The sequence below is a fragment of the Drosophila suzukii genome, chromosome 3 (genome assembly GCF_043229965.1).
Source record: "Drosophila suzukii chromosome 3, CBGP_Dsuzu_IsoJpt1.0, whole genome shotgun sequence".
NCBI lineage: Eukaryota > Metazoa > Arthropoda > Insecta > Diptera > Drosophilidae > Drosophila > Drosophila suzukii.
Genome location: NC_092082.1, coordinates 23,871,297 through 23,880,629, shown reverse-complemented (window position 1 = coordinate 23,880,629; position 9,333 = coordinate 23,871,297). Strand labels below are relative to the sequence as shown.

The 9,333-nt window shown below is 39.9% G+C and overlaps 1 long non-coding RNA gene across 3 annotated transcripts; it reads left to right on the top strand.

The window, feature by feature from the left end:
• On the top strand, nucleotides 1–1,323 carry LOC136116900 (uncharacterized). Of its 3 annotated transcripts, none has more exons than XR_010653989.2 (4): nucleotides 1–117; nucleotides 208–267; nucleotides 323–492; nucleotides 611–1,323. It is a non-coding gene; the product is annotated as an uncharacterized lncRNA (long non-coding RNA). The 3 variants fall into 3 exon arrangements; XR_010653988.2 differs by having other exon boundaries at nucleotides 323–544; nucleotides 611–1,322; XR_010653987.2 differs by having other exon boundaries at nucleotides 323–1,320.
• The last annotated feature ends 8,010 nt before the right edge of the window (nucleotides 1,324–9,333 follow it).

Here is a 9,333-nt window from a genome sequence, read left to right as displayed (position 1 = left end):
AGCAAGTATTAAATGACAATTGCTAATGCAGCCACACTGATAGAGTTGTTGAAAAATTTGACGTCGTACAATTCATTAGCATATTTTTTCTACATTAGGAAGCAGCAATGAAGACAGGTAGGACCGGTACATATAATTTCACTTAAAGCTGAGCAACTACATGTAATGTTTTCCGTATTAATAACAAGTGCATTTTCTTCCACTTAGGGCCGTAATGTTAACAGAAACGCCTACAAACAGACACCTACTCTGAACTTTTTTGTCCTGGTAAGCCATCTGTAGCGAATACGATAAATAATTTAATTTTCTTAAACTGTTTTAGTGCCCCGACTACTAAACCGTCGCCGGACAAGTTTTGTTTTAAGGTGTCGTGTTGAATTTTAACATCCAGGAGAACTTTAAGCCCACGCAAGTGATCGTTGACAAGAATCCAATAACACCCCAAAAACATCTAGGGTAGTCAAGACCCACCGACTACCCAATAATTACAAGGTAAAACAGGAGCCGATGGAACGCAGGTCGGTGCCAAAACCTGCTGCCATCGGTAATGACACTAAAGTCGTAAATTACCGCAACTTCTGACACCATCCCCATCAAATGCCAATTCTAGTCAATGAGAATAATGACAAGCTAACGTCCACGAAACCAAGAGTCATTGATCTTAGACGAGAGATAGCCAAGGAGCAGATAAAGCCTTGATGTCCAGAAGGATGCATCAAATTGTGTTCACCTTGAGGATGTCATTGACAGAAGCGTGTCAAAATACCCTTTAGTAACTAGACGAAAGCAGGAACAGTTTCTTCAGCATTTCGTCACCCTCAGTCGTGGTAATTGCAAATACTTGGATCATTCCCGTCTCAAAGAGTCCAGCTGACACTCCGCGCATTTCCTTATTCCCATAGTAGACAAAGTTCGTTTCGCGAAGGAATGGCTCTGAAGAAGGGGAGCAGACCTCACTAAATACTGTAATTTTACGGTCCAAGGATAGTTGGCACCGGAAAAGAGAGATAGTCTTCGCCACGATTTCGCTTTGGGTTTCGGCCAACATTGCGCTACTTCCGTTGATAATCTAATCCAGCCTATCTGCCTGGCGTCATATCGCACCACGATCACATCCGACTTAGATGTTGAACATATATGTCGGATGTGATCGAAGTGCGACAGGAATAAGGAAATGCCCGGACTGACAGCTAGACTTTTTGAGTCGGAAATGATGCAAGTTTTTCCATGACCACGGCTGAGGCGGATGAAATGCTAAAGAAACTGTATCTGCTTTCGGCCAGTTTTTGAAAGCACGAAAATTGTACTTTAATAAACAAAAAATTTTTTGATGTTTACGCAATGCCCTTGTGGACATGAAAATATGACTGTGGGCGGCGGTCGACGTAGTAACGAATCGCACCGGGAGTGTGCGGGAGGAGACTAGAACAAATAGCCGCAAGCTGGAGAATCTGCTTTGACAGTCCGACCAAAACGAGAGATGTACCAAGAAAATGAACTGTGACTTTTATTGGTATAAAGGCCGTTAATAAGTCGATTGGTTCGGTAAAAGAAAAAGGTTAAAAGGGTTATCCGATTTCTTGGCCGTTTTGTAATAGCCACTAAAACTTAGGTTTTGAATTGATTCGACTTGGAAAAGTTTGGCATTTAGATGGGTATAGTGACTATAGTGACTATACTATAGTCCCATTTACCATTTACTGCTGAAATAAACTTGCCCTAAGCGAGAAGTTCTAGAATCTCCATGCCAGGTCCCTTTCTAGCTTTTGTAGTTTCCGAAATCTCAGCGCCCATATGGACGGAAGACAGACGGACATGGCTAGTTCGAATCGGCTAGTGTACCTGATCAAGAATACATATACTGCATAGAGTCGGGAACGCTTCCTTCTACATGTAAGATACTTTCCGACGAATGAAATATACTTTTTTACTCTACGAGTATCGGGTATAAAGAGCATTAATCTGAGCAATAACTTTAAATTTATCCTTCAATAACGTTAGCATCAGCAGAACTTGTATTTTTTGCTTAATACATAGAAAATGTTTGAAATATAAAATTTAAAACTGTAGCCATATGTCGGACTATTTTGATTTATCAGGATACCAAACATCAAATAGCCGACTACGGCCAAGACCGCACTAAGTGCGATGCAAAATAATTTATTTACTCAAATTACACCTGCCATCCCTGCATCCAGAGAACTGAGAGTCTCACGTTTCGACTGCAATTTTCCCCGACCCCAACCAACCCACATCCTACATCTATCCCACCGAAAACTGGATCTCGAATGCCTTCGCCTAACAATACGCACGCAATTACCGCAGGACGAGCAGCCGAAAAGGGCGAAAACTTCAACTCCCAAACGCTTGACGAAAGTTTCACAGTTGTCCTGATGACGACGATGATGATGACGATGGCGCTGGACAAACTTTTTGGGGGCTCTAATTGCCCAAGTGGCTTTCGAGTTCGAGTCGAGCGTCGCCACGTAATGGAGAAAGGAGACCCAAACTTTTTCCCAATTCAGCAGAACTGCGAGCAAAACATCTCCTTCAGCTGCGGCCCCACTGCTATTTCACTCACAAAATGCACAATCAAAGCTGACCGTTGGCGTTATTAACACAAATGAAAATGGTGCAATAGTCCTACACCTGCGGCTACAATAATAGTGGATTGGCCATGCCCTTGCAGGGATTTATTGTTGAGCTTGGAGAGAAGATACGAGCTAGTCTGACCAGGAATTCAATTTGATGTATTATTAATGTTATTATAATTTAAAGGTTCCTAGCGTTACAAGTCATAATTATATTTTTGACAATTCAATTCTTAATCAGATAACAACAATGATTAGTTCATAGATTAAACATTCCTAAATTGTATTCTTAGGCTAGTAAGCTAACTCGTAGTTATGTTTTACTTTGTAAGTGTTAAAATAGTTTACTGCGAAAACGATTTCTGATTTCCATTTCTAATCTGCTTTAGGGTGTTATAAAGATGATTCCAAATCCGAAAAGCGTGTATATTATAATAAGTGTTTCACTAAAGTTCGTATTTAATTGTACATTATGACTTAACTTGATTTAATAAACAGCATTTATAAGCTAAAGGGATAATTATTTCCAATCCTACGGCTATTATTTTGATCACATCTGTGCATTGGGGGAGTAGAGTGTTACTTATATTTCAATTTATTAGATGGTCAACCTTTGGAGCGGAGGAAGGGGTGCACTTGCCCTAATGAAGTTCAGAATTTGTGAGATAGAGCTACCAGAAACTAACTCCCAGCTCCTTCCCACACATGCAGTCTCATAAAACTTGCAGCTCAAAGGCCAAAGCTCTGTCTCCGCAGTGTGCATATTTACATTTTACCTTTTCGGGTTCTTCGGGCGGAGCCTTGGCATTTGGCGACCTGTACTTAACTTCTCGGCTTTTGCGTAGCTTTTGACTCTAGTCCAAACAGGGGAATTTAGGGAAAGTGGAGACCAAAGGCCTTAAAACACCTTAGGATGTTAGATTAAGTAAGTTAAACCATCAATTTATGTAGGACATCTTGCCATCTTGGGCTGCCTTTATGTCATTTAAATTTGAATTTCACTTAGCTTGGCCAATCCAACAAGAAGTCTTGATAATTTTCGCAATCAACAAAATACACCACAAAACTCTGGGTGCGGTTTCCTTTTTGACCTCAATAAATAAGCCGTCATATCCACAGGTTTTAAAAACTTTCGCTAGACATACCAAAGCTTTAAAGTTAACCAAAAGCCACAAACCATCAACCTCAGGCTTGAAGAATGATTTACCATCCAATCCAAAGCAGCCATTCCAATCAGTTCCAAATGGAGTCACTATTCAACAGCTTGCGGTTTATTGTGAAGGCGTCAGAAACAGATTTAAATGTATATATACTCTGGACACCCCCATTCCTCAGCCGATGGGCTTGTTCCCCGGCTCATTTGCATCATCGATATGAAGAGACACGCTCCAGCTAAAGATGGGAAATTCCATCTGGCCGCTCTCCTAATGTCCTCGCATTTTTAATTTAATTTAGCTGTAAGCAAACGCGGAAAAAGAAATATCAAGTCAAATTTTGGGGGGACGCGGGAAAACCAATTTGTTTTATTAAACTCCTGGTGTTGATTTTTGCATAGAAATTGTCTAATCAAAAACAAATTTCATTTGAATAGTGTTTGATGTCGAGACGTGACTTTCGCCTGCCATCTACCCCTAAGATTTCCTCCAGGTGATAACCAATAATGAAAGGGAGATTTTCGGGGTCTCTGGAAAACATTCTCTCTACATTTCCCCAACCGTTTTCACAGACTTTGGCGTCCTGAGAAACCGCAAGCGGCAAAAATTATGCTATTAAAACGTATTTTTTCAATTAGCCGCCGACGCCCGCGTTTCTTCGGTTGTCTGTCAAAATATATACGTATACTTTTTTAGCGGCATTATTAAAAGGTCGGCTCGCAGCGTGCGATTTTGTTTTTGGGGTAGGGAACCCAACCCTAATTAGAAAAGACCAGACGAACAGCAACAAAAAATGACAGGCTTTGTGTGGCGCAAACAAATTTTAATTAAAACCCGCAAAATTAACTGGAGAAAAAGTGGCGAGATGCGAGAAAGTTCAACCGCAAAATGTTGCCAAATTATGCGGTTGCAGTTTCACCCAAAGAAAGTTAAAATGAAATTTTAATGGGTTACAACGCAAACAAGGGGCCAAAATTTCGATTATAATTGATATGATTAATTCTAATCCTAGAGCGAAAGGGTATTTAGTTTTATTTTGGCGTCAAATAATAATGACTGCGAAGTGAAATTGGTTGCTTACCATTGCTTAATTGTTTGATAGCAGATATCTTTTGATCTTGGCAACTGCACACTGTCAGGACAATTAATTGCAAAAAATCTTTACTGGCATAGTTTGACTGGTTTTTTCTTGACTCGCACTGGTCGCCATTAAATTTCAGTCGAAACTGTTTGCCATATAACAACAGGCAAACACGGCTCCCCCCATTTATATCCATCAACTGCCAATAAATCATTACAAAAAATCGTTTTATGCTAAAAAATGTATGTGTACAAGTGTGTATACACGCGGCCATTAGTCTTGTGAGTGTGCCCAAGTGAGTGTGCATATATGGGGCTGCGGAAATCCCGCAAACAGCAAGAAATGTTCAATATTTGCCAACAAGCATTTTTTGGTAATGTTTCAATTAACTTGAGCAAAAATATTTATGAGCCGCCCCATAAAGTTGGATGGGCATAAAAACGCATCGATCGAGGCGCACACGCACACCAACACAGCCGAGTGTCTGCCCCCTTTCCCCACTCTCTCCACTTTCTCCATCCTGTCTGTTTGTTTCTCGTTTGCTCGCATCAACCGACAACATAATTTGCGTCTATATGATGCGTAGCATACTTTTTGGCTATGGGCTCAGTGCCAGCAACAACAAAAACAGCCATGAGAACGACAGATTCCATAAATACTCTTCTAAATACCAGTACTATCACAAATTCCCATTAAAATTCGTGTCAAATAATATTTACCGTATTCTAAAAGCTTTTAAAAATATTATTTTCATTGAGTGGGTACTTTTTGTATTTTATCAGTCATAAATGTTTTATTTATTACGCTCATAGATAAATGTAGTGAAAATAACTATTATAATATTTTTATAAAATTGTTCTTGAAACATCAAAGTTAGGAATTTGAGAATTCTTAGTGATTCCCCATTGAAACAAAATGTAATATTACAAATTTAAAATTATATGAACATAAATTAAATTTAATTTCATTTAATTTACAATTCACAATTAAGAAATATTAAATTGAATAATATTAATTATGATATCTTAATTACATCCGAAATGGGTTATGTGTTCATAATCAGCCAGGTCATATCCACATGAATATATAACAAATATTAAATTTCAGCGAATTGTTTGCAAATTGCCTCAAAATATTACAATGCCCAAATCGAAGGGTGGGCCAACCTCATAGATACACTCTCTCAGCCACAAAGGCAATCAAGTGTCGCTGAAAACAAAACACACGAAATAATGGTGAAGGGTTGGAAAAGGGGGTGGGTTGGAAAAGGGGTTGGGATGGGGTCACGGTAGCTTATGCGTGACAAGCAACAAAAGCATCAGCAAAATATCGTTAATGTTCTACTGACGGGCTGACCCTCCGAAAACCCTTTTCCCCTTCAATTCCTCAATCAATTTTGTGACATTTCAGAGTATCCTTTCTATTGGAGGGGGCAAATAGCAAATGGGGTTAGGCGATTGTGCGCCGAAATATCCTCAGATGGCAATTATCAGGAGCTTTGCCAAAGCCCAGACATGCTGAATTTCCCGAACTTTGCTGCCTCGTTTAGACTTTGGAGAATTTCACTTCCGGAACACCCACTCTCGGAAAATGTCTATGGCGACTTCATCAGCAACGGCTGGCAGCCCAAACGACCAAAAATCAATGGGCTGGAAAATATTTATGATTCCCATACACCCACACACATGTGGGTGGAAGAGTGGGCGGTGTTTTCCCCCCACAGCCACCCACTGAGCTGGTGTGAAGTTTGGCGAAAATGGCAAAAGTTGACAGTTGCGTATGCAAAGTGGCGAAAAGGTTTCGGAAGGGAGGAAGGGCACAATTAACAGGGCATAAAAAACTTCGTGCAACTGACTAGTGCCCTTTCACTCTACCTCTGTGTTATACCCATAAAATAAATAATCCTGCTTCCGAGATTATTATGATGATGGGAATCTAAGAAAGTATAATGTTGTAATGTCCTTGGATCCTGATATCATTGTGTTCGGTATTTATAGGATTCTTAAGTGATCATTAAAAATATTAAGGACCTTTTTTCCTAACCAGACTTCTTAAAACATGAAAATGAACTTGTGCTTATATCATATAGTATTTTTAAATTGGTGGAGGGCATCGGCATTAAAGGATGGAGCTGACATATTTATCCTTTTCCATGGGTACTGGCATTTGGTGCAACATTTTCCAGCGGCAGCCGCAAAAGAATTTGCCGCTCCAGTGGGCATCCAAAGGCATTTCTTTTGCCGCTTCCCACATTATATATAACTATATAAATCGAAGCCGAGACTAAAGAGCTGCCATTTTGTTTGGGGTTTTCGGTTTTCCTTGTTCTCTGCCTGTGTATTTCCCGCAGCTCCCCCCTCAATTTTCGCCTGCCTTTGGTCTGCCGCTGTCTCTGACAATTTTCTTTTCGATTTTCCCTTATATTTTTTCAGGTTCGGCTGCTGTTGCCACTCGTCGAATGTGTTTTGCCTTTTGTTCAAATTTATTGTCTATGTTTTTGAGGCAGAGAGGGGCTAAGGGTCTTATGGCATACAAATCGTTTGCCTCTACCAAAGTTTATCGATCTCTGTTTGTCTGCCTGTTTTTCGAGGGCCTTTGTAGCCTGTTTGTTTCCGGTTTTCAGACTTCGCCGGTCAAAGTAATTATGTTTTATCGGAAATGGGTCTTGAAAACGAGTGCAGTGCTCAGGGTTTTAAGATATTAAACGCTGCAGTTAATTGACCGAAGCTCTCTGAGAAACCCTCTTCGAATTATAGTCATGAAGGCAATGTTAAAAGTCAACAATTACTAAACACACATGCAGTAAAAACATGGAAACTGTTGTGACACCCAATGTTGATGCTTTGCTAGCCCTCCCTCCATAGAGCCTCTCCCCCTCACATGTGTATATTTTGCACATAAACCCAACAAAGTCGTAGGCATATAAATAAATTTGTAGTGCAGGCGGAGAAGGCGGGGCGGGGTTTTAGACATATATCAAATTGACAAACGCTTGACAGAACTGATTGATCATAGTAGAGCTCAATATGCGGAAATAAAGAGACAGAAATATTTCCTTGGAGCATAGGGATTGTGTTAGGCTGAAGATGGAAAATAAAATATTTAATTAAATCATTAGGTACGGAAATTATTTGGCAAGCAATTATAAAAGTAATAAAATCTTTCCTCTTTGTAGGATCCGTATTTTTAGAACAGTTTCGATTGCAGTTTTGTCTATTGCCTTGAGGTTGCATAACAATATCAATTAAGAGGCATGTATGGGAAGATAAATAATACCAATTGTCGAAAATATATCTCTAAAAAGTTATATTTAAATATATTTCCTGCAGTTATTGTCAGTTAGTTACAGTGAATAAGTACTAAAAATATATAAACATTAAAAAAATTTGATTTATTTGTACATTAGCTTATTTTAAAAATCAATCTACCATTTTTTACTAACAATTTTTTACTAGTAATACAATTTAATTCCCAAGTTTGCCAAAAGCCAATTGAGTTAATACCTATAATGTTGATGATGCTGATCAAGAATATATACTTACACTTTACACATTGCCGGAATTTATTGCTTTGATTACCGGCCTTTCAGTACTGTGGATATTTCTTTATAATAAGCTCCCTGGACTGTTTTAATCAGGATAAAGCTTCTTGTGCATACAACAATTCCCTTACCGCTGCACATTTGCCATTTTCAGTTCCTTGAGCTCCTTTGCTCAAGATCTCAATCAAATTTACATCGTCGACCCACCTGCAAAGCGGAATCCTTTGCCAGATACTCGGGAACGGGAACGCAATCCTGGCTGCTGCATTGGCAGTTGGCCGTAAAATACTTCCATTCCGGCTTCCGCTGCACATTTCCACAAACAATTGCTGAATCGACCGCATCCTTTTCGTCCTCGTGCTTAATGGGCTGGGCTATTCGGTGGAATCGTCCGTGGAAGGGGGGAAATCATTTTTATAAATATTTTCCACAGGAGCCACGGGTCCTGAACGTCCTGAATGAGTATCAGACCTTTTTCCTGCCTGTGCGCGCGATTTTGCTGCTCATCAATTGACACGGCAACGTGCATTTAATTTTTTATGCATGAAGTGTAAATTAAAATTAAATTGACTGTGCGGTGTCCAGTGTTTTACGTTAGAAAAGCTTTTCCGGCCACCGCTGCGTATGAATAATAAAAAATTACCATGGCGCAAAACTTAAAGTTGCCAGCGACCTCAGGAATGCTTTTTCCCCCATTTATTTTTTTATTTATATGTATATGCCCGCTCCTTGTTTCTTTTTCCGTCGCAGTCGCTGTCGCTGCTGTTGTTGTTTTTAATTAAGTTATAAAATATTAATTTGCCCTGTTTTTATGGTTGTTTGTCCGCGCTGCCGCTGCTGCGGTTGACATGCATTTTGTGGTCGGAATCGCGCACTCCCAATCCGGAACCGTTTTCCCTGCATCCATCCTCCAGGGCCTTGGCCAGGGAAATGTCAGCCAGTTTCGGCCAGGTTTATTGCGCCTCC